The 21,449-nt window shown below is 42.0% G+C and overlaps 1 protein-coding gene across 3 annotated transcripts in view; it reads right to left on the reverse strand.

Annotated features, from left to right (window-relative positions):
• Nucleotides 1–21,449, reverse strand: part of FYB1 (FYN binding protein 1) — a 170,085-nt gene that overhangs the window by 108,151 nt on the left and 40,485 nt on the right. Inside the window, exon 1 of one of the 3 annotated variants that reach the window (XM_070476613.1) lies at nucleotides 4,879–5,016. The exons of the other annotated variants lie outside the window; for them this stretch is intronic. The gene's annotated coding sequence lies outside the window, so the exon portion shown is untranslated. Of the gene's footprint in view, nucleotides 1–4,878; nucleotides 5,017–21,449 lie in introns of those variants that run through there. 3 annotated transcript variants of the gene reach the window in all.

A 21,449-nucleotide genomic window follows, 5' to 3' on the forward strand; every position in this document is an offset into this window, starting at 1 on the left:
AATAGTTGGACCTGACACAGTGAGTAAGCAACAACAATGGAATTAACAGATACACACTACTCTATACAAAACAGGTAAACAACAAGGCTTTACTGTATAGCACAGGGAACCATATCCAATGTCTTATAATAAACTGTAATGAAAAATTATATATTTGTGTATATATATATATGAATCAACTTTCTAACACAGTATTATAAATCAAGTATACTTCACTAAAAAAAAAGAAAATGTCTCAAAAGGGAGGAAAAATGGTATTTCAATAATATCAATTATATGGAAACATCTTACTGCTCAGAAGAAATTTCAATTCAAATTTTGTTTTTAACTTCTAGAATATTTTAAATGTCACATATAAGTGTGACTAACACAAAACAGTGGGCCAGTGTCAAATTTCTAATATGAATAAAAACAAAAATGACTTGAGAGGTATAAGTATATTTGTCACTGACTAAAGCTATTTTTTGACTGATGAAGTAAATACAGATATTTTGAATGGTCTACTTTGAGGTTAAGATAAGGAAAGAGGAAGGTAAAAGGCACAGGGTGTGGTGGAATCACCCTGGGGAGTTTTTCAAGCTGCACATGCTAAATGTCCCAATGCATCCTGTTTTGTTTCTTCAAAGATTTCTTTATGGAGAATGACCAGCCCAGCCAGTACAAATGGGAAGGTGTGGCATCACCTGGTGTATTTGGGTACAAAAATGATTCAAAACCACTGGGACCTTGGATCCCTCTTGCTCTTATCCTCACATGTTTATTGAGTTGCTGAAATTCAGTGGCAAGGATTGGAATGTCTTTGGGGGCTACCGTGATTCAGCATGGGCTTCCCTAGTAGCCCAGATGGTAAAGTAACTGCCTACAATGCAGGAAACCCGGGTTTGATCCCTGGGTCAGGAAGATCCCCTGAAGAAGGGAATGGCAACCCACTCCAGTGTTCTTGCCTGGAGAATTCCAAGGACAGAAGAGCCTGGTGGGCTATAGTTCATGGGCTCTCAGAGTCGGACATGACTGAATGACTTTCCCTTTTTTTCACTGATTCAGCATGGGTGAATGGAACTGGGATGCAGAAGCTGACTGCTTGTCTTTCTTAATTTCTGCTCTGTCTTCTCTACTCCCCACTAAGTGGTTTCAATGGTAGCAACCTCGAAGTATATGTTCATGTCTCAGAACCTGTGCACGTGACCTTATTTGAAACAGAGGATTTTGTATAATTAGGATCAGATGAGATCATCCTGATTTAGGTGGCACTAAATCCAAGGACTAGTGTCCCTGTAAGGTAAGATACAGAGGAGGAAAAGACCAGAGAGGAGGAGAATGCCATGTGGAGGAGGAGGAAGGCTTGGAGTGATGCAGCCACAGGCCAAAGAATGCTGGAGGCTGCCAGGAGTTCTGTGTGTGAGTGGGCACATTGCTCAGTCGTGTCTGACTCTTTGCAACTCCATGAACTGTAGCCTGCCAGGCTCCTCAGTACATGGAATTCTCTAGGCAAGAATACTGGAGTGGGTAGCCACTCCCTTCTCCAGGGGATCTTCCTGACCCAGGGATCGAACTCTGGTCTCCTGTACCGTGGGCAGATTCTTCACCATCTGAGCCTCTAGGGAAGCCCCAGAAGTTGCCAGAAGTTGGAAAAGGCAAAAACTGGATTTTCCTCTAGAGCCTTTGGGGACAATGTGGCCTTGTGGACACCCTGATTTTAGAACTCCAGCCTCCAAAACTCTAAGAGAATAAATTTCTGCTGTTGTTAGTCACCTAGTTTGTGATTTGTTATAGGATCCACAAGGAATTAATACACCCACCCTCACAAAGATCCAGGATGCTTTTGTTCTGATTTCTCTAAATGTCCGAGCACCTGCGTGGGTGCTGTTTAGGATGAAGGGCAGGAAGCACTGCTTCATAATTATCTTTTCTGGGCCACCATCGTTATCATCCCAGAGCAAGGTGTTTCTAGTGGGATGGTCCCTGGTTTGGAGCAACAGAATGGGGAATTATTAATACTTACGTGCAGTAGGTGAGTTTTGGTGGCAGTTATGGGTTCTTGGAAGCAAAATCAGATACTAGTTTGACCATCACAGGCGGCACAGACTTAGCAACACTACTCATAAAGTATATATTGAATTGGTACAGCTCAAAGGTTTTGTTGGTTTCCTGTCATGCTAAGGAGGCTAGTTAGCAGAGATAACAAAACAAAACACATTGTGAACTCTTCAAATATATGAGAAATCCTAGACCAGCTTCTGATGGGGGAATATTCTTCAGTTTCTAGGACCTTCCATTGAGTTCTTATCCTGACCAAATATATACTTGGTCTATTCCTTGTGACTGATACAGCAAAAACTGTATCAGTAGTTGTATCTATAGTTGCTGGCTATTTCTCATCCACCAGCAACTATAGAAATAAATGCCTGGGACATGCTTGACTCTGGGCTTTGGTAAAAAGAAAGATCAAAATGAGCCTTAAAGGTGGGCCAGTTTTAATGGGAAGACTTGCCTTAGATTTAGTGTTTGAGAAAGAAAAAATAACCTTAATGACCAATTAATTCAAGCTCTTCATTTTGCAGGAAAGGAAACAGGATATGCTATCCACCCGAGGTCACCCGGCTATTTATTGGCAGAACCAGAATCTGGTTGCCCTGTTTGCTCAACCATTGGGCCCACTGTCCCGCATTGCCTGACCTGTGAGATAGCAGTTTCTACAGTATCTTCCTCTTAAAAACAGCCACAACAGTAGATAATGCTGTGGATTGCCTTCTTTGTTAGGAGCTCATAATAAACCAAGAAGAAGTTATTGTTATCCCCATTTTATAGACAAAGAAACCAAGGCATGGGACAGTTCAGTAATTCACTCAAGGTCCATAGCCAGTGAATAGCAGAGGCCCCATTCAAACTCATTTCTTGATTCTGGAACCATGGTCTTAACCAAAACCCCTGGGACCACAATCTCAACTTTGCCAGCGAACCACAGTCCTCTTCCACATTCTTGGCGTTGGAAATTTTCACCTAGAAGCAGCCGCTACTAACGCCTCAGACCAGTGAAAGATCTTGTCTACTTCCCCTGATTTTCTCCGCTTCTCTTTTTCTCCCTCACCCCACCCCACTTCTCTCATTGACATGGGGTTCCAATAGTAGAAAGAAAACATGATTTTTAAGGGACAGTAAGGCTAGAGGGCTTCCCTGGTGGCTCAGCGGTGAAGAACCCGCTTGCCATGAGGAAGACCTGGGTTCGATCCCTGGGTCCTGCCCCGGGAGGAGGGCGTGGCAACCCACTCCAGTATTCTTGCCTGGAGAATCCCCATGGACAGAGGAGCCCGGTGGGCTACAGTCCATAGGGTCACACAGAGTAGACGCGACTGAGCAGCTGTAACGAGGCGAGAACCAGCTTCGAGGGAATCGCTTGCACTTAGCCTTTGGGCCACTAGGTGGCGGTGTGACTACTCAATGAGGCTGCCGGAGCTTTTAGAATTTCCCCCCAAACAAGCCTTTACTAAACGCTGAGTCCAGAGAAGGGGCCTCTGGATTCCTACAGGAGCTGGGAAGCCTTTGAAGTGAGCTGGTAGTTAAATGGATGGAAATAACACGCAGAAAGCATGGATTTGAATTTTTAAAATAATTTTCCAAGATAAATGGAGTCCTTTCCAGACATTTCTGTTTGAAACAGAAGCCTAACCTCTCCAGTGTGTTCAATGAATTTACACTACAATTCTTTTGATATTCATGATCATCTTTAATGGAGCATTTTAAAAGATATAGTTTTATTGAAAGGAACCATCTAGTCCTCCTGCCCCTCATTTATCATTAATTTCTAGGAGCATCAGAATATCTAAAGTTTGTGTCCTGCCTTGTATATGAATGTTTCGATCAACCTAAAGTCATTCCCAGCAATCTCTCAGCCTGTACATAAAAGCAAAGGCATGATTTTGCCTTATGTTCATAAACCCATCTATGTTTCTACACAGAGTAATTTCTAATGTCAAAATATTAAAAGCGGCAAATATTAGTGATCTCTAATAATATTTATTGCTATTACTATTAATACCCAATAAGTATGTATAATTTTATACTCACAACAAACCTAGGAGGTAAGTACTATTATTATTCTCATTGTTTTAGTGGAGGAAACTGAGGCACAGAGAGGTTAAGTGGCTGAATCAGAGTCATGCAGTTGGTAGGAGGCAGAGTAAGAGGTCCATTTTAATTACCTCTTTGAAAGTTTAGTTAAAAGGGGGGAGGGTGGGCAAAAGACACTGTAATGTTTTCATGAGAGACCCCAATTCATACGAGAGGGCCAAAGTCACTCCAAAAGGAAATTTCGGATTTCCTCAGATGACTTTTAGCCATTGTCATTGGTCCCATTTCGCTAGAATTCCTTCTGAGAAGGCAGGGTTGATGGTAGCAGAGCCCCTTTCTCTAGCCTGTGTAGGAATTTCACATGAATCCCCACTTCCTGTCAGTTCTTAAGCTTTGGGGAAAAAAATGAAATTTGCTCCTCTTCATCAAAAGGGTAAAACTAGGCTTGTCAGGAGCCAAGACTGAAATCAATCATCTGTGCTCAGTTAGGACCGTGGTTCCGGTTTTGTTGCAAGACTTCATTTAATGCCAGTAACAGCAGACGTTGGGCCAGCCATGTGCGAGAAGCCCCATCTAGAGCAAATGACACATGCGTTTTTATCTGCTTATCACCCCCTGGCTACAATGAAATTGAGCTGTGGTGTCTGATGTCCACCTCTTCTGCTGTTTGCCAACAAAGCATGCCTTTCTGTCAATGATTCCAGTCAGCACAATCTGTGCTGCCAGAATTTGGAGGCGGTACATTTTCCTGCTGGGAAAAAAAAAAATCCCATGTTGATTTGAAAGAGGAAACCTGGGCAGAGCTGTTACCTGACTCCTGCAGAATGAAGTGGGAGGGTTGTCTCATTGAGGAGGTCTTCCAGGGGCCAAAGTGAGGTCTCCTCACTTTGGGCTGTTGTGTCTGCTCAGGATGGAGAGTCCAAGCCCTGTGGCACTTTCTGAGCCCTGGCAAGGAGACGTCCAGGGGAACGGTTGAGTGATCCACGCTTCCCCCCACCCCGCCCCACCAGGCTGACTTAGACAAGAAAAGTCCTCTTATGCCCTCAGGATATTGAGTAAGAAGGAAGAGGAAGAGGGGAACTAAAAATTGTCTACTCAGCCTGAAGGCTTCTGCTGACATTCCCACCGAGCATGTGATATTTAAAAGGGTGAAACCAAGTCAGGCTCTCCTCTGCCCCCCGGCTATCAAAGGGAGGAAACCGGAAGGCCTTTGGTTCCGTAACCTCCTTGCACTCCCGGGATTGTCCACCTGCAGAGCAGGTCAAGGATGGGGAGCTGTGATTAGGGAGGTCCTCTCTGTCCTGTGCCATATTTGGGACCCAATTGCATCTGTGGTTGGGAGGTGAAGTGGGCTGCTTGACTCTAGGAACCTAAGGGGGTGAAGCAGGTGGAAAATCCAGTGGATTCACTTGTCTGCTCTTGGCTAGAGTTTTTTTTCAAACTCTGGAGAAAATGGGGTCTTCAAATGACAATCTATGTTAAGAGACTATCATTGGCACAAAGTGGGGTTATAAGAAATGGTAGCTATTAATCTCCCCTATCTTCCATCTATTCGTTCATTCATTCATCACTCATTCACATTAAGCATCTACTCTGCAGACCAAGCACTGTGCTAGCCTCTAAAGGTGAATGAGGCAAATCTCTTTCTCCAAGTGGTTTATAATCTTGTAGAGTTCATGCTGGGATTGGGCACTTTTCTTCTTAAATAATTTTCTTTTCTTCCATAGGCTTGTCACACTTTGTGTGCCCAATCTGAATTATGACCTGTTTTACAGAGCCTCAAACTAAGAATGGGTTTCACATTTTTAAAGAGTTGTAAGAAAAACAAAAAAGAAGAAGAACAACAACAATACAAGACTGTGATTGAGTGACTGATAGTTTCTCAGTCATGTCCGACTCTTTGCGACCCTATGGACTGTAGTCTGCCAGGCTCTTCTGTCCGTGGAATTCTCTAGGCAAGAATACTGGAGTGGGTTGACATTTCCTTCTCCAGGGATCTCCCCCACCCAGGGATGGAGCACCAGTCTCCTGCATTGCAGACAGATTCTTTACCATCTGAGTCTTCAGGGAAGCCCTGACAAAGACTGTGTGTGGTCTGAAATATTTACTATTTGGCCCTTTGCAGAACAAATTTGCCAACACCTGTTCTATAGGAAGAGAATTCTTGCTTTTCAGCCAGGCGTACAAGTACACCAAATAGGATATTTTCCAGCCCCTCTTGACACTAGCTGTGGCCATGTGACTGAGTTCGGCCAAGTGGGATCGAGGTGGAAGAGATCTGGAGAGCTTCTGCCTAGTGCTCTTAAGTTGGGCCTGTGATGCTTTTCTCCCCTAGAAGGATGTGCAGGCCTAAGCAGTTCAGGTTCATTGATAACTAGGGCTTATTAATGCCCTAGCAATGGCAGAGCCAGAGGTGGAAGGAGGCTGGACCCTGGCACCAGGGAGCACCTTGACCATCCCTGGATTTTACTGGATGGTTATGAAGGAGAGAAAGAGAGAGGAGAAAAATGTTAACTTTTTAATTAATTTATTTATTTGGGGCTGCACTGCATGGCATGTGGGATCTTAGTTCCCCGACCAGGGATCAAACCTAAGTCCCCTGCCTTGGAAGTGCAGAGTCTTGAATCGCTGGACCACCTGAGAAGTCCCCCAAAATGTTAACTTTTAAAAGTCAGTCTTATATTTCTTCTCCCCAACAACTTCTTTCTGATACCCAAACCAAAACAAAATCTGCCATGACCGAGAAAGTGCCCTGTCTTCTTGGAAGATACTCCCTTTCTTTTTGTTTACCTGCTTCATTCCTGCTGGTGCTTCAAAGCCCAGTGTAGATTGACCACGTCTAACCTCAGTCCCTAAAGATCAAAGAAGGCGGCCTGCTTTCCTTTGTCATCAGAGCTTTTAGTTGTTGGAATCTGTTTTTCCCTCTAGACCTTGAGCTCTTTGAGGGTGGACTGTGGCTTCTTTGTCTTTGAATCCAAGCTTCTGGTACAGTGTCTGTCATGCAGAAGGCACTTTATAAATATTGTGAAATGAATTAATTTATTAGAGGCTGAGGATGGCTTCTTAGGGCGGATGCTTTTTTAATGCATTTATCTCAGGAAAAGATGTGTAGCAGTATCTGCCTCTGAGGGGTAGACATAAATTTAGCTTTCCAAAATGAGGAGAAATATACATATTTAGAAAGGTTATATTTTAAAAATTGAATGTTTGTTGGATTTGGAGTGTAACTGTGCTTGCTGATAGTGTCTGAATAGGTTTGAAGATTTAATGCTAAAAAGCCATGAAGCCAGTTTAGTAACATGATGATTTGTTCCTGAAATTAAGGGAAGTATAGATACTTACTCAAATCTATCTTATTTGAGATGATCTTATCATTATGTAATAATAAACACTCAATTTTCCCCTATTTTTATAAAGTCCTGTGGTGTTGGAGGAGACTCTTGAGAGTCCCTTGGACTGCAAGGAGATCCAACCAGTCCATCCTAAAGGAGATCAGTCCTGGGTGTTCATTGGAAGGACTGATGCTGAAGCTGAAACTCCAATACTTTGGCCACCAGATGCGAAGAGCTGACTCGTTGGAAAAGACCGTGATGCTGGGAGGGATTGGGGGCAGGAGGAGAAGGGGACGACAGAGGATGAGATGGCTGGATGGCATCACTGACTCGATGGGCATGAGTTTGAGTAAATCGGGGAGTTTGTGATGGACAGGGAGGCCTGGTGTGCTGCGATTCATGGGGTCACAAAGAGTCGGACACGAGTGAGCTATTGAACTGAACTATAAAGGAAAATATGTGCAAGAATATATTATTATTTGCCAATAATAACATAATAATGATGATAAAAATTTTGTTTACTTCTCCCTTTCCCGCCCTCTATCTTATGTAGTTTATAATCAATAAGTGCAAAAGCAAAAACCACTGTTTTTGGTGTAAACCTCTTTTACCATATGCGCTTGGTATATGTAACTAATTTTCTGAAGCAGAAAATTAATATAAGGCTTTCAAGACATCATATAGCAGTAGTATTTTTCCTCTTCATTTAGAGGAAAGAATACAAGATAGGAGGGGCCTATTTTTCTTCACATATAGTCCTTCTTGAGATGGCATTAACAGAAGGTAGAGTTGGAAAGAATTCGTTGTACAATTTTCTTTTTCCTTTTTTTCAATTTTCTTTTTTTTAAGAAACCAATAATGACATGTTGATGTTTGGCAGAAACCAGCACAATACTGTAAGCAATTATCCTTCTATTAAAAATAAATAAATAAATAAAACTAAACTAAAAAAATAGAAGTCAATAATGCAACATGGGGTTTGTATTTGAATCTATTTTTCCTTATTTTAGTACCTACTCCCTAAAGCTTTCCATAAATTATAATCATTTAAACATTTCTTAAATCATATGTTTGATCTTACATTACATCTGCTACAGAATCATAGCTAACACCTCAGTACTTCTGGATGTTATAATAAATGTTTAGAGCTCTGCTCTTCCCCTAGCAAGAACAATTCTAAGCAAATGATGAAGGATTCAATGAATAGCTCATTCTTTGTGCACTTGAATACCAGGCTTTTTCTTCCCCATCCTGGGCAATTTTGTTGTGCAACACAAGGAAATAAAATACTGCAGGAGGAAAATTAGTGAGTTGGGAGGTAATGTGATGAGAATGGAGGAATTCAGCTTTCTCAACTCATTATTTCTAGTAGCAGTACCTAGTTTGGAGAAGGAAATGGCAACCCACTCCAGTATTCTTGCCTACAGAATCCTGTGGACAGAGGAGCCTGGTGGGCTGCCATCTATGGGGTCGCACAGAGTTGGACACGACTGAAGCGTCTTAGCAGCAGCAGCAGCAGTACCTAGTTAGGATATCAGAATTTCTGTCCTTTTAATCCAGGCACATTCTTCTACTATCCCTATCTCATCCCATCCTCACCTCTACCCCAGGCTGAGCAACCTTACCCTATCTCCATTTGGTAATTACCGCCTATAGCACTGGCCTGTTTATACATATAGCCTGTGAGCAAACTTGCTTTTCTGATTCTAAATTAAAATGTTTATGTTGTTGTTTGGTTGCTAAGTCATGTCCAACTCTTTTGAGACCCCATGAGCTGTGGTCTGCCAGACTCCTTTGTCCATGAGATTTCCCAAGCAAGAAGATTGGAGTGGGTTATCATTTCCTTCTCCAGGGGACCTCCCCAACCCAGGGATGGAGCCTGTGTTTCCTGTATTGGCAGGCAGATTCTTTCTCACTCAGCCACCAGGGAAGTCCCCTAAATTAAAATGCTCTGTGTATTATTGTTGTTACACTTTAGCAATTATGACTCTTATTGTCCCTCAGTTTAAAAAAAATGATGCATCATATATTAGTGCATGTTTATGGCATCTAGAAAAATAATACTGATGAACTTATTTGCAAGGAAGGAATAGAGACGCAGACATAGAGATCAGACTTATGGACACAGTGGGGGAGAGAAAGGTTAGGACTAATTGAGAGAATAGCATTGACATATATACACTAACATGTGTACAATTGATAGGTAGTGGGAGTCTGCTATTTAACATAGAGAGCCCTGCCTGATAATCTGTGACCACCTAGAAGGATGGGATGGGAGGAGGGTGGGAGGCTCAAGAGAGAGGGCACATGTATATATAGTTATGACTGATTCATGTTTTTGTGTGGAATTAATAAAAATGGCTCAGACAGTAAAGAATCTGGCGGCAATGCAGGGGACCCGGGTTTGATCCCTGGGTCAGGAAGATTCTCTGGAGAAGGAAATGGCAACCCACTCCAGTATTCTTGCCTGGAGAATCCCATGGACAGAGGTACAGTCCATGGTATTGCAAAGAATGAGACATGACCAAATGAATAACACTTTCATTTTTCACAATAGAAGCCAATGCAACATTGTAAAGCAATTATCCTCCAATTAAAAATAAATAAAAAAATGATGAACTCCACAGTCTAGTTCTGAGGGGAATGAGTGACAAAGCCAAAGGGCCAGTCCCGCTGCGTCTCAAGGAGAGGTATTCTGGTTCTGGTGGCTGCGTTGACTCTGCTGTGCCTTTTAAAGCCTCTAGGGATTTACTCAGGACACAAGTCAGAACGTGTTTGGGAGTGAAAATGATTTGGCCTGAAGCTGGGCTTTGGTACAATCCCAAGGCTTCCCTTCCCAGGAGGGTCTGGGTATAGTCTGAAGACAGATGGCACAGGCTTCTACCTCCTGCTTGCTCAGCACATGAGTGCCTTTGGCAGGAGAGCCCGAGCCACGCTCTGCTCCACACTGAGGAGCACAAGATGACGCACAAATGAATTCAAAGCTCGAGGCTGCCCTGCTGACAACATATGCCTGGGCATCAGGAGTTCTGTCTCTGAGCCAGTGACGTACGATCACAGGTCGTCAAAGTTGGGTATTCCTGGAGTGAGTTCATTGCCTGCCGTCAGAAATCACTCTTACTCCCAGACACACTGGCAGTTAGGATGAGAGTGGATCACCTAGCAAGTAAGTCAAGAGACAGGTTCTACTTATTTTCCTTGACTTTAACAGCTAACCCTCAACCCCATTTCCTCCCCACCCACCAAAACGCCTGCACACAAGACAGAGAACCAGAGAAGCAATATAACCTGCAAGATTCAGGACTAGTTCCAGGTTAATGTGTGAAGAAAGGGTGGCTTTTCTCTACTTTCTTCTCCTCTTTCTCCCTCAGACCCCAACTTTCTTCTCAAACCTGCCCTTTTCTTTTTGCTTCTCAGGAAAGCAGAAAACGAGTTAATCAACCTCAAAGATTTTTCCCACACTGAGGATCTAAGATTCTAAACATATGTTCGAAACAGGAAAAGGCAGGAGACTTGAATACCTTCCAAGTTTTCTGTCACTTGGGGTTCTATCAGTGGGCAGAATCGTTTGAAAGAAGCCAATGATCTCTGAGCAGTGGGCCTGCAAGACCCTCACACGTATTCCCTCATCTCCTTCTTGAGTCCTTTCCTGAGTTTTGTCATGCAGAAAAGTAGTCATTCAAGATTTTTCACAGTTGTAGTTAGCAAAAAATATAGATTTGAGCATGTGCTCCTAATATCTGGGTATTTGTTACTGATATCTATCTATCTGTCGATCGATCCATCCATCCATCCATTCATCTACATTACTTTGGGAATATACTTTATCCATCATGAAATGTAAACAAATGTGAAAAAGATGAGATTTAAAAAAAAATATAGCGTATGTAACAATTTCTCTTCATCTTCAACAAACTGTCTTGAATCCCCCTTTGTAGGGTCCTCCACTTAGGAGACCACTGGAGAGAGGATGTTGGCAAAGGACCCAGAGCGGCAATAAAACCCGCATCCCCTGTGGTTGGTTCCACCCATTCAAATGGGTTAACCACTTGCTTTCTTTAACAGGCAAATCCAGCCACGCCCTCTGTCTGATCCACAGCCATCTCCTCACCCCATTCCGAGCTCACAGCATTGCCTCTCCTGGGTCTGAGGCTCTCACCACGGCTCTCCTGACCAGGTAACCAGCTAAGGAACGTTATCACCTAAATGTCCAACAGGCACCACAGTCACCAATTCACCGGAGACTGAATCGAGAGCCCAGAAAGAGCTTTAGCCTCCTTTCTCTGACTCCCGGGTCCACACCTCCCCGGAACATCCTGATGCTTCTCTATTCTGAGCACTTCGGCTCCTGCCCCAGTGCGCTGCCTCCCTCACTTCCTGCCTCTGTAGCTGCAGTGGCCTCTTATGGAATTGCTCTGCCTCCAATCCTCTCTTCTCAGGCCTGTTGAGCATGTTCTTCCTTTGATCCACTGGATCATGGTTGCTTAAAGCCCTTCAGTGGCTCTCCAATCCTTCAGAAAAAAACCAAAAATGGAAACCCCTCACCACGGATGAGATGAGACTCTCCATCCTCTTTGCCAAACCTGCAGGATGTCACATAACAGAGCATCTGCTTCTCTCATTTCTGTAGGTTCCCCCTTCCTTCTCCATTGGTTAACCCGTATCTTCATCAAACTCCACTCAGAATCCACGTCCCCCCACGAAGCCTTCTCTGATCTTCCCTCTGGGCTTCAAGAGGATTTATTGTCTCAGTGATAATATTTTATGGTTTGATTTCACTAGAATTTGCCAGGGCTAGGGCCCAATTCTTAATTTATCTGTAGGTCTTTAGAATAGTAGTCCTCACACTTTAATATTCAGACTAATAGCTGGAGATGTTTTTAAAATAAGTGCAATTCCAGATTGAGTAGGTTTGGGGTGGAGCCCAGCCACGGGCATTTGTAACTAGATTCTTCTTCCAAGTGTCTCTCATCCAACTCCTCCTCAGAATTTAGCACAGAGGCAGTGCTAAGACCTTCCATTAATAGCAGTGAGAAAAGGACTTCCATTTCCTTCTTTTATTTTTCCATCCCTGATAAGTGAATGCACTAATATGGGCCAGTGTTAGTTGCTCAGACATGTCTGACTCTTGGCAACCATGGACTGTAGCCAGCCAGGCTCCTCTGTCCATGGGATTTCCGGGCAAGAATATTGTAGTGGGTTGCCATTCCCTTCTCCAAGGGATCTTCCTAACCCAGGGATCAAATCTCGGTCTCCTGCATTGCATGCAGATTCTTAACCTCTGAGCCACCAGGGAGGCCCATAATATGGGCCAAGACAGACCATATTGACTCTGCTTTTGGAAGTGGGACCTTTGACAGACTACACCTGGGTGCAGAGATACACCCTGCCCACACACACACAGTATGAAGCTGACCTGTGGATCTGCTTTTGTTGCCTATGAGTGAGTGTGTGGGTGTGTACACACACATACACAAATTCATATAAATCATATTTATTACTAGCAATTAACAATAGTCAAAAAAAAAACACAACAGGATCTTTTCATGTGCCTCTTAGCCATCTGTATGTCTTTGGAGAAGTACCTATTTAGGTCTTCCACCCATTTTTTGGATTGGGTTGTTCGTATTTTTGATATTGAGCTGTACATGTGTGCATGCTAAGTCGCTTCAGTCATGTCTTATGACCCTATGCACTGTAGCCTGCCAGGCTCCTCAATCCATGGGCTTCTCTAGGCAAGAGTACTGGAATGGGTTTGGCCTTCTCCAGGAGATCTTCCTGACCCAGGGATTGAACCCTGGCATCCCACATTATAGGCGGAGTCTTTACTACTGAGCCTCTGGGGAAGCTCCTGATATTAAGCTGCATGAGCTGTTTGTCTATTTTGGAAATTAACCCCTTATCATTTGCATATATTTTCTCCCATTCAGAGAGTTGTCTTATCTTGGTTACAGTTTCTTTTGCTGTGTAAAACCTTTTAGGTTTAATTAGGTCCCATTTTTTATTTTTGTTTTTATTTTCATTACTCAAGGAGGTGAGTCAAAAAAGATCTTGCTGCAATTTATGTCCAAGAGTGTTCAGAAAATAACAACATTATAAAGCAACTATCCTCCAATAAAAAAAAAAAAAAAAAAAAAAGAGGGTAGGAGAACTCTTCTAGACTAAAAATACCAAAGAGACATAACAATGAAATGCAATATGTAAATCTTAATTGGATCCTGATTTGAGCAAAAATTTATAAAATAATGCAGGGGTAATTGGAGAAATTTTCACTTTTCCAAATGATAAAGGCATTATAGTTAAAAATGGAGAAGGCGCTTACTCTTAGGAGACACATGGTTAAATTTCCAGAGATGAATTGTCATGATTTGCATAACTTACTTTCATTAGTTCAGGAAATTATTTATACATATACATAGAAAGAAAGAAGGATAGTGCTAAGTCATGTCTGACTCTTGCGATCCCATGAACTGTAGCCTGCCAGGCTCCTCTGTTCATGGGATTCTCCAGGCAAGAATACTGGAGTGAATTTGCCATTTGCTTCTCCAGGGGAACTTCCTGACCCAGGAATTGAACCCAGCTCTCCTGCACTGCTAGCAGATGCTTTACCAACTGAGTTACGTGGAAGGTAGCATACATATACATAAAACATGACAAAAAGTTAACAACTGGGTGAGTCTAGCTGAAGAGAATACAGTTGCTTGCTGTAGTGTTTCTTAAGCTTTTCTGTAGATGTAAAACTTAAAAAAAAAAAAGGGAACATGTAAATACTAGAGTGATTTCACATAATTATTCAGATTTATGACTTTCCTTGAAAAGTCTGAAAACCTGATACAAAAATTAACTGAAGTTTCACTGAGCCTCTATGATTTGCTATAACTATACTTACATAGGAGGCTTCCCTGGTAGTTTAGTGGTAAAGAATCTGCCTGTAATACGGGAGATCCAGTTTTGATCCTTGGGTTGGGAAGATCCCCTGGAGGAGGGCATGGCAATCCACTCCAGTACTCTTGCCTGGAGAATCCTATGGACTGAGGGTCCATAGATTGCAAAGAGTTGGACACAACTGAAGCCAACTGAGCACGCACGCACAGCTCATACTTAGATGGGGCTTCCAAGGTGGTGCTAGTGGTAAAGAAAACCCACCTGCCACCAGGAGACACAAGAGACAAAGGTTCAGTCCCTGGATTAGGAAAATTCCCCTGGAGGAGGGCATGGCAACCCACTCCAGTACTCTTGCCTGGAGAATCCCATGGACTGTGAAGCCTGGCAGGCTACCAAGCATAGGGTCACAAAGAATCAGTCACGACTGAAGTGACTTAGCATGCAGGCATGCATACTTAGATCATTAAAATCATCTCCCTAGCCAGAGGAGGCATTTTATTTGCAATTCATGAGATGGAGGTCAAGAACTCTTGAAATGCTCCTCCTGGATTCTCTTGCAGGGTTGTGTCTCTTAAATCCAGCAAGACTGATCTAAAGTGTCTTTTGTTGGGGAAAGCTTTCACCTTGAGGCCAAATGGGAACTAGGGAACAGAAGGCTTGGGCTTGCCATGTAGGCTGTGTCTGTTCTTGACACACACAGAGCCTAGAGTGACCAGATCAGGTCATCAGGATATGAGGTGAAAGATCCAGTGAGCAGCAGTGGGTGACTCTTAACTGGAGGAGTTATCATCTCCATCTTCTGAAATTTGGGATACTGGCCACACAAGTCAGGACAAACCAGCACTGACCTTGGTGGGCAGAGAATCACAGTGAAATCATGATGGAGACTGTCTTTGGGAAGCCATGGTGAGAAATTGGCCTGAGGAGGAATGATGACTGATTTCAACTTTCTGTACACAGTTTACTCTTTACATATTGAAAAAGACTTCAAGCAAATGTAACAAAAGTCTTGGATCCATTGGTGTTTGTTGTATACTTCTGTGTGCTCCCCCCCACCCTTTCATTTTAAACATTTCTCAAAAATAAACAAAGCAAAATATTACTTCTACCTTCCAAAAGTGTTCTGTGTCCTGGACACGAAAACTTTGGAATTGTTGTCGCCTACAGAACTGAACTTCCCTGGCGGCTCAGATGGTAAAGCGTCTGTCTACAATGCAGGAGACCCGGGTTTGATCCCTGGTTCGGGAAGATCCCCTGGAGAAGGAAATGGCAACCCACTCCGGTACTCTTGCCTGGAAAATCCCATGGACGGAGGAACCTTGGAGGCTGCAGTCCATGGGGTCGCTACGAGTCGGACACGACTGAGCGACTTCACTTTTTCTTTCACAGACCTGAAGAAAGCAGAAGTATAAGCTCTCTTTTTCCTGAAGATGAAGAACCACAGATTTTAATATTAAGTCACTAGAGTCAATGTTTTTTGTTATGGTGAGTTTCCCCTTAATTTCCCAGCAGTTAAATAAAGAGGCTATGAAAGGAAAATACAAGGCAGAAAATGTGTGAGATCTTTCTTATGTATGATATAATTTCCCTTTTCTTTTTTCTGACTCTGGAAGCTAATAAAGCAAGATCCCTCCCTTATGATGTAATCTCCCCTCTTTTTTGATTTTGGAAGCTAATAAAATTTAAAAACACAGTTCTAGTACTACAATTGATGAGTCTTTGGGGATTTTAGCTAAATACAGCCTTTTCTCACTATGAAATTAGGTATGTTCTTTTGGCCCATTCTGATCCTTACTAATGCATGAGAATAAAGCAGGATAGTAAAGAGGTTTTGTCTTGTGGTGATGTCATGCAGAGGGTCTCATCTCTCTGTGCGGGAGGGTATGGCTGCCACAAAAGACTGGGCTCCTTTCGGGCTGAATATCCTGCTTCATGGGCTCGTATGCAGCTGGGGCTGATGGAAACAATCTGGGGTTTAGGATCCCAGGCATGGGGAGCTGAGTCCTTTAGAAGATGAGGACTGATACTCTTTCACTAATGGCAGAACTTAAAACACTAGTAGGACGATGAGCCTTATTGGGATGGGCCTGAGTTTATGTTTTCCCACGTGGAACAGCTGGTTGTGTGCACAAGATGCTAAGCTGATTTGTCCTGCAGTCTCTGCAGTGTGAATGGAGAAAGCCCAAGGAGAAATCAGCCATCACCCAGAACCAAATGAAAGGACACCAGAAACTATGACCTCTCCTATCGGTTTACAGGCAATCTCAGCAGAATCAGTTGGAACCCTCAACTCTTTTAAGTCTGATGAAGAGGAGTGAGTTTGGGATATATTCTTGGAGATTCACTTTTTATATTTATATTTTCCATCACTTAGCAATATAGTTTGGCCTGTTTTGTAAAATTGATAATTATGGCTACCTTTTATTGAAGGATTAACATGTTTCAGGCAAGGCACATGAGACTTCCTATAAATTATCTAATTTAGTCCTTATATGACTGCTATGTCTTCCCTGATGGTTCAGCAGGTAAAGAATCCACCTGCAATGCAGGAGACATGGGTTAGATCCCCAGGTGGGGACGATCCCCTGGAGAAGGAAATGGCAACCCACTCCAGGTATTCTTGCCTGGAGAATCCCATGGACAGAGGAGCCTTGCGGGCTACAGTTCATAGCGTTGCACAGAGTCAAGACACAACTGAGCATGAGCACAAGGATGATTATTACATTGATCTTATAGATAAGGGCTCTCAGGTTGAGAAATACAGAGTGAGTGATCTAAGGGCTGAAGAGAGCCTCTCCAAAGAGGTATATGGGTAATACCTCAAGGGCTTCCCTTGTGGCTCAACTGGAAAAGAATCCGCCTGCAATGTGGGACACCTGGGTTCAGTCCCTGGGTTGGGAAGATCCCCTGGAGAAGGGAAAGGCTACCCACTCCAGTAATCTGGCCTGGAGAATTCCATTGACTCTATAGTCTGCGGGGTTGCAAAGAGTCAGACATGACTGAGTGGCTCACTTTCAGGCCCTGTGGGTAAGCATTCAGACACGGCCATCGCTGATCTAAAGCAGAAACATTTTGGTGCATGTCAGTTTCTGTAGCATCTTTCAAGTTATAAAGTTGGTGAAGTGAATTTGCCCTTCACAGCTGTATGGCTGGCTCTGGGGCAGTCCTGCCTAGATCGGTGTTTGCTCTGACCGCTACAGCATGGGACACCTAGCAATGATTAGGCCGTATTTTGACCACTTTCTGAGACTGGTGCCTGTAACAGCGCAGCACCCAAGGTCTGAGACTGGGCTGTAGCTGATTTTAAAAGTTTTAAAAGCTTTAAAAGACTTTCTTTTAAATGAAATTTGTGTTAATAGTAGACACAAGTTAAAATCACTCTAGTAGAGACTGCGGTGTCAGAAACTCATTTCTCCTATCCCAACCTATGGATGCATCTCCTTGAAATTCCCAAGATGCCTCAGAGCAATCTGAAATTACTTTGCTATAATATTAGTGGAGGGAATGGGATTCCTGCTTGCCCCAGGATAGCCATACCAAGAATGCAACATAATCTTGTGCAAATATATTTTCATTTTAAGAGGAAAATATATTTATTTTACATCATGATACTGATTGATATTGATTAGGAAGAGGAGGAAGATAAAGATGAGGAGGAGTAAGAACTATTAATCAAGAAATATTTACTAAGGGAGACAGTATGATGAAATAGATAATGGTGTTTGGCTCAGAGCCAAACAGCTCTAGTTTCCAGCCACAACAGTTGTTGCTCTTGGATTTCTGTGTTATCTTGGATGTGTCCCTTCTTAATTTTGAGCCTCAAGTTCAAGAATTAAATTAGATGATTTTTGCAAAAGCACTTAGCACGGTGCTTGGCACATGGAATGTATGGACTAAATATTGGGTCTATCTTTTGCATCTGTACTGAGTACTTTTTAGGCTACAAGGCATTCTATAACTAAAGATGAATAAGGTGAAACCTCCACTCTGGAGAAACTCAAGGCTATTTGGGGAAGAACAACACATTTTTTGAAAATTTGTAGCATAATGATTGTTACAGGCAGTGCATTTCAAGCACCAAACAAGAAGTCCAGACAAGAAAAATTATTGTGCACTTGGAGGGATCCTGAAATACTGCCTGAGGCGCAGGCAGTGTTTAGTGGGACGAAAGATGAGAATGGTGGAAACAAGGGGAGAGAGCATGCTAATAAGGAGGATCTCAGAGGCTACATAATTCTGGGAGATGAACAAACAGATAAGTATTTCTCTTCACTGAGTGGGGAACTGAGGCAGAGAAGTCTATATTCTCAGAGTCAGCAGTTCCCAGTTGCACCCTGTCTGACTGGGTGACAGTCATTAGACCACATAACTGTCAGTGTGGTCTTTGAAGGTGAGTAAGACAAGGTTGGTTCACCAAAATAATAACACATTTTTTACTTAGGTGATGAGACTTGAAAAGTGGTTTTAAGCAGTAGACAAGCCAGAAGACAAGCTTCAGGAAGCAGAGAAGTACTTCATCAAACAGTTTGACTTAGTCTGGAGTCTTGGGACGTGGATTAGTGTAGAGCAATTAGCAGTGACAAACTGTCTCTGAGCCTAAGATAAGACTGATTAAAAGGAGTCTGAAGGATATCTATTTGAGAACATGCACATACATGTGCGTGCACACACATGCACACACAGGCACACGTAGATGAATACCAATGCTCTTCGATAGTCAGTCTTTATTAAAATGAACATTGCATTCTTGTGTAAAAGGGATTAATTTAATATAAATGTTCCTAATAGCCCATTTTACCTAAAAGTACATCCTGTGAAGCTAAACAGACTAATAAGCCATTGGAAAGATAGTGAGGGTTAATTTAGGCACCAGTCTATCCTTTCTCTTTGCAATAACCCACAGTTGCAACAAGTCTCACAAGTAGCAACCATATGCTGTGACACACTCAGCCCAAGTTGCCAACAGACATGCCATGTTCTGAAATTAATATTGAATTGTCATTACCTACTGTAAGGCACAGGGATCTCTACTCAGTACTCTGTAATGATCTATGTGGGAAAAGGATCTTAAAAAGAATGACTATATGTATATGTATAACTGATTCACTATATTATAACACTGCATTCCAGTAAAAATCAATTTAAAAACTGAATTGTAATTGAAAACCATTGTAGGTGTGACATTTTAAATATCTTATGAAATAAAACAATTTGTATGCAACTGGAAAGAGTTGGCAACTCTTTGTCAAATAAATGGTTTGGTTTATGAGAAAACAGTAAACACTTAGATGCCACCTCCAAAGAGCTATGGGTAATTAGTTGATTGGATAAATAACAATGGTCAGCATTTTAAGCAAAGTTTTCTGGTCAAACTTAGAAACAGGTTTCAATTTGCTCTTTTCTTTCTTCAGTTAATCATTATCTAGAGGCCATTAATTTTGTTTATACTCACCATATTCTAGTACAAATATTTTCAAGGTTTTGATTTCAAAACTACATTGCATACCTAAAAATGTTCATTCAACACTGTTTACAATACCTAAGACATGGAAGCAACCTAAATGTCCATCAACAGATGAGTGGATAACGGATAAAAATGTGGTACATATATATAATGGAATACTACTCAACCATAAAATAGAATGAAATAATGCCATTTGTAGCAACATGGATGGACACAGAGATTATCATACTTAGTGAAGTAAGCCAGGGAAAGACAAATGAGACAAATGTCATATGATATCACATATATGTGGAATCTAAATATACATACATATGTATATATACAAATGAACCTATTTACAAAACAGAAATAAACTTACAGACATAGAAAACAAACTTATGGTTACCAAAGAGGAAAGGGGTGAGTAGCGATAAACTAGGAGTTTGGGACTAACACATACATACCACACACTCTATATAAAATAGATAACCAACAAGGACCTACTGCACAGCACAGAGAACTATACTTCACATTTTGTAATAACCTATAAAAGAAAAGAATCTGAAAAAGAATATATATATATACACATACACAGCTGAATCACTGAGCTCATATACCTGAAAGTAATACAACATTGTAAATCAACTGTACTTAAAAAAAAAAATTGGAAGATCCTAAATAGTTTTCACTAATGTGGATAGTAGCTGAGAACATTTTCATGTATTAATTCATTTAAAATGACAATAGTAAATTATTACATGGATATTGATGGAAAACACTTTTATGAAAAATATGTTTTCTAAAACAAAATATTTAATGAGAAGCATAGCACTGTTTTACATTTTCGTAAATGTCTTCAGTGTATGGGGTAATAGAAAACAGCTATATTCTCCTATTTGGTCTACATTCAATCTGCGGGGACATATTCTTTTTTTTGGGGGGGTGAAATATGGCCTCATACAGATATGTATCTGGAAAAGGGAAGTATAACTTAATAGCTTTTTTGTATAATTTTGGGGTCTCTGAAAAATTCCACTGAACATTCATGAGAGAATGAGAATAAAAAAGGCAAATAACATCTTAGTAGTATTATGTAGATAGCATTGATCCTGTAGAGTCCATGAAAAGGATTTGGTGATTCCCAGGGGTCTTCAGACCATACATTGAGAATCTCTGCTCTAGCCTTTCTCTGGCTTTATGTGGGGCAGATGTATTTCCAGGGGATGTGGGGTTTCCTGTTATGTATAGGTGATTCTTCAGGTTAACTAAATAGACACTTCAAATGTATGATATTCAGGCTTCCCAGTTTGTTTCTAGGTATTCTAACAGAATCTTCTACCTAGTTCCATTATAAAGGCCCCATGATCACAGCACACATATGTCAGATAGTCTGATTTTGCATGGAGCTAGGAGGAATCTGGGCTTCCCTGATAGCTCAGTTGGTAAAGAATCCACCTGCAATGTGGGAGACCTGGGTTTGATCCCTGGGTTGGGAAGATCCCCTGGAGAAGGGAAAGGCTACCCACTCCAGTATTCTGGCCTAGAGAATTCCATTGACTCTATAGTCTGTGGGGTTGCAAAGAGTCAGACATGACTGAGCAACTTTCAATTATGGGTTTACCCTGTGGCTCAGCTGGTAAAGAATCCACCTGCAATGTGGGAGACCTGGGTTTGATGTCTGGGTTGGGAAGATCCCCTGGACAAGGGGAAGAAAGAAAGAA

This window comes from Odocoileus virginianus, chromosome 14 (genome assembly GCF_023699985.2).
Source record: "Odocoileus virginianus isolate 20LAN1187 ecotype Illinois chromosome 14, Ovbor_1.2, whole genome shotgun sequence".
In the NCBI taxonomy this organism is placed as follows: Eukaryota; Metazoa; Chordata; class Mammalia; order Artiodactyla; family Cervidae; genus Odocoileus; species Odocoileus virginianus.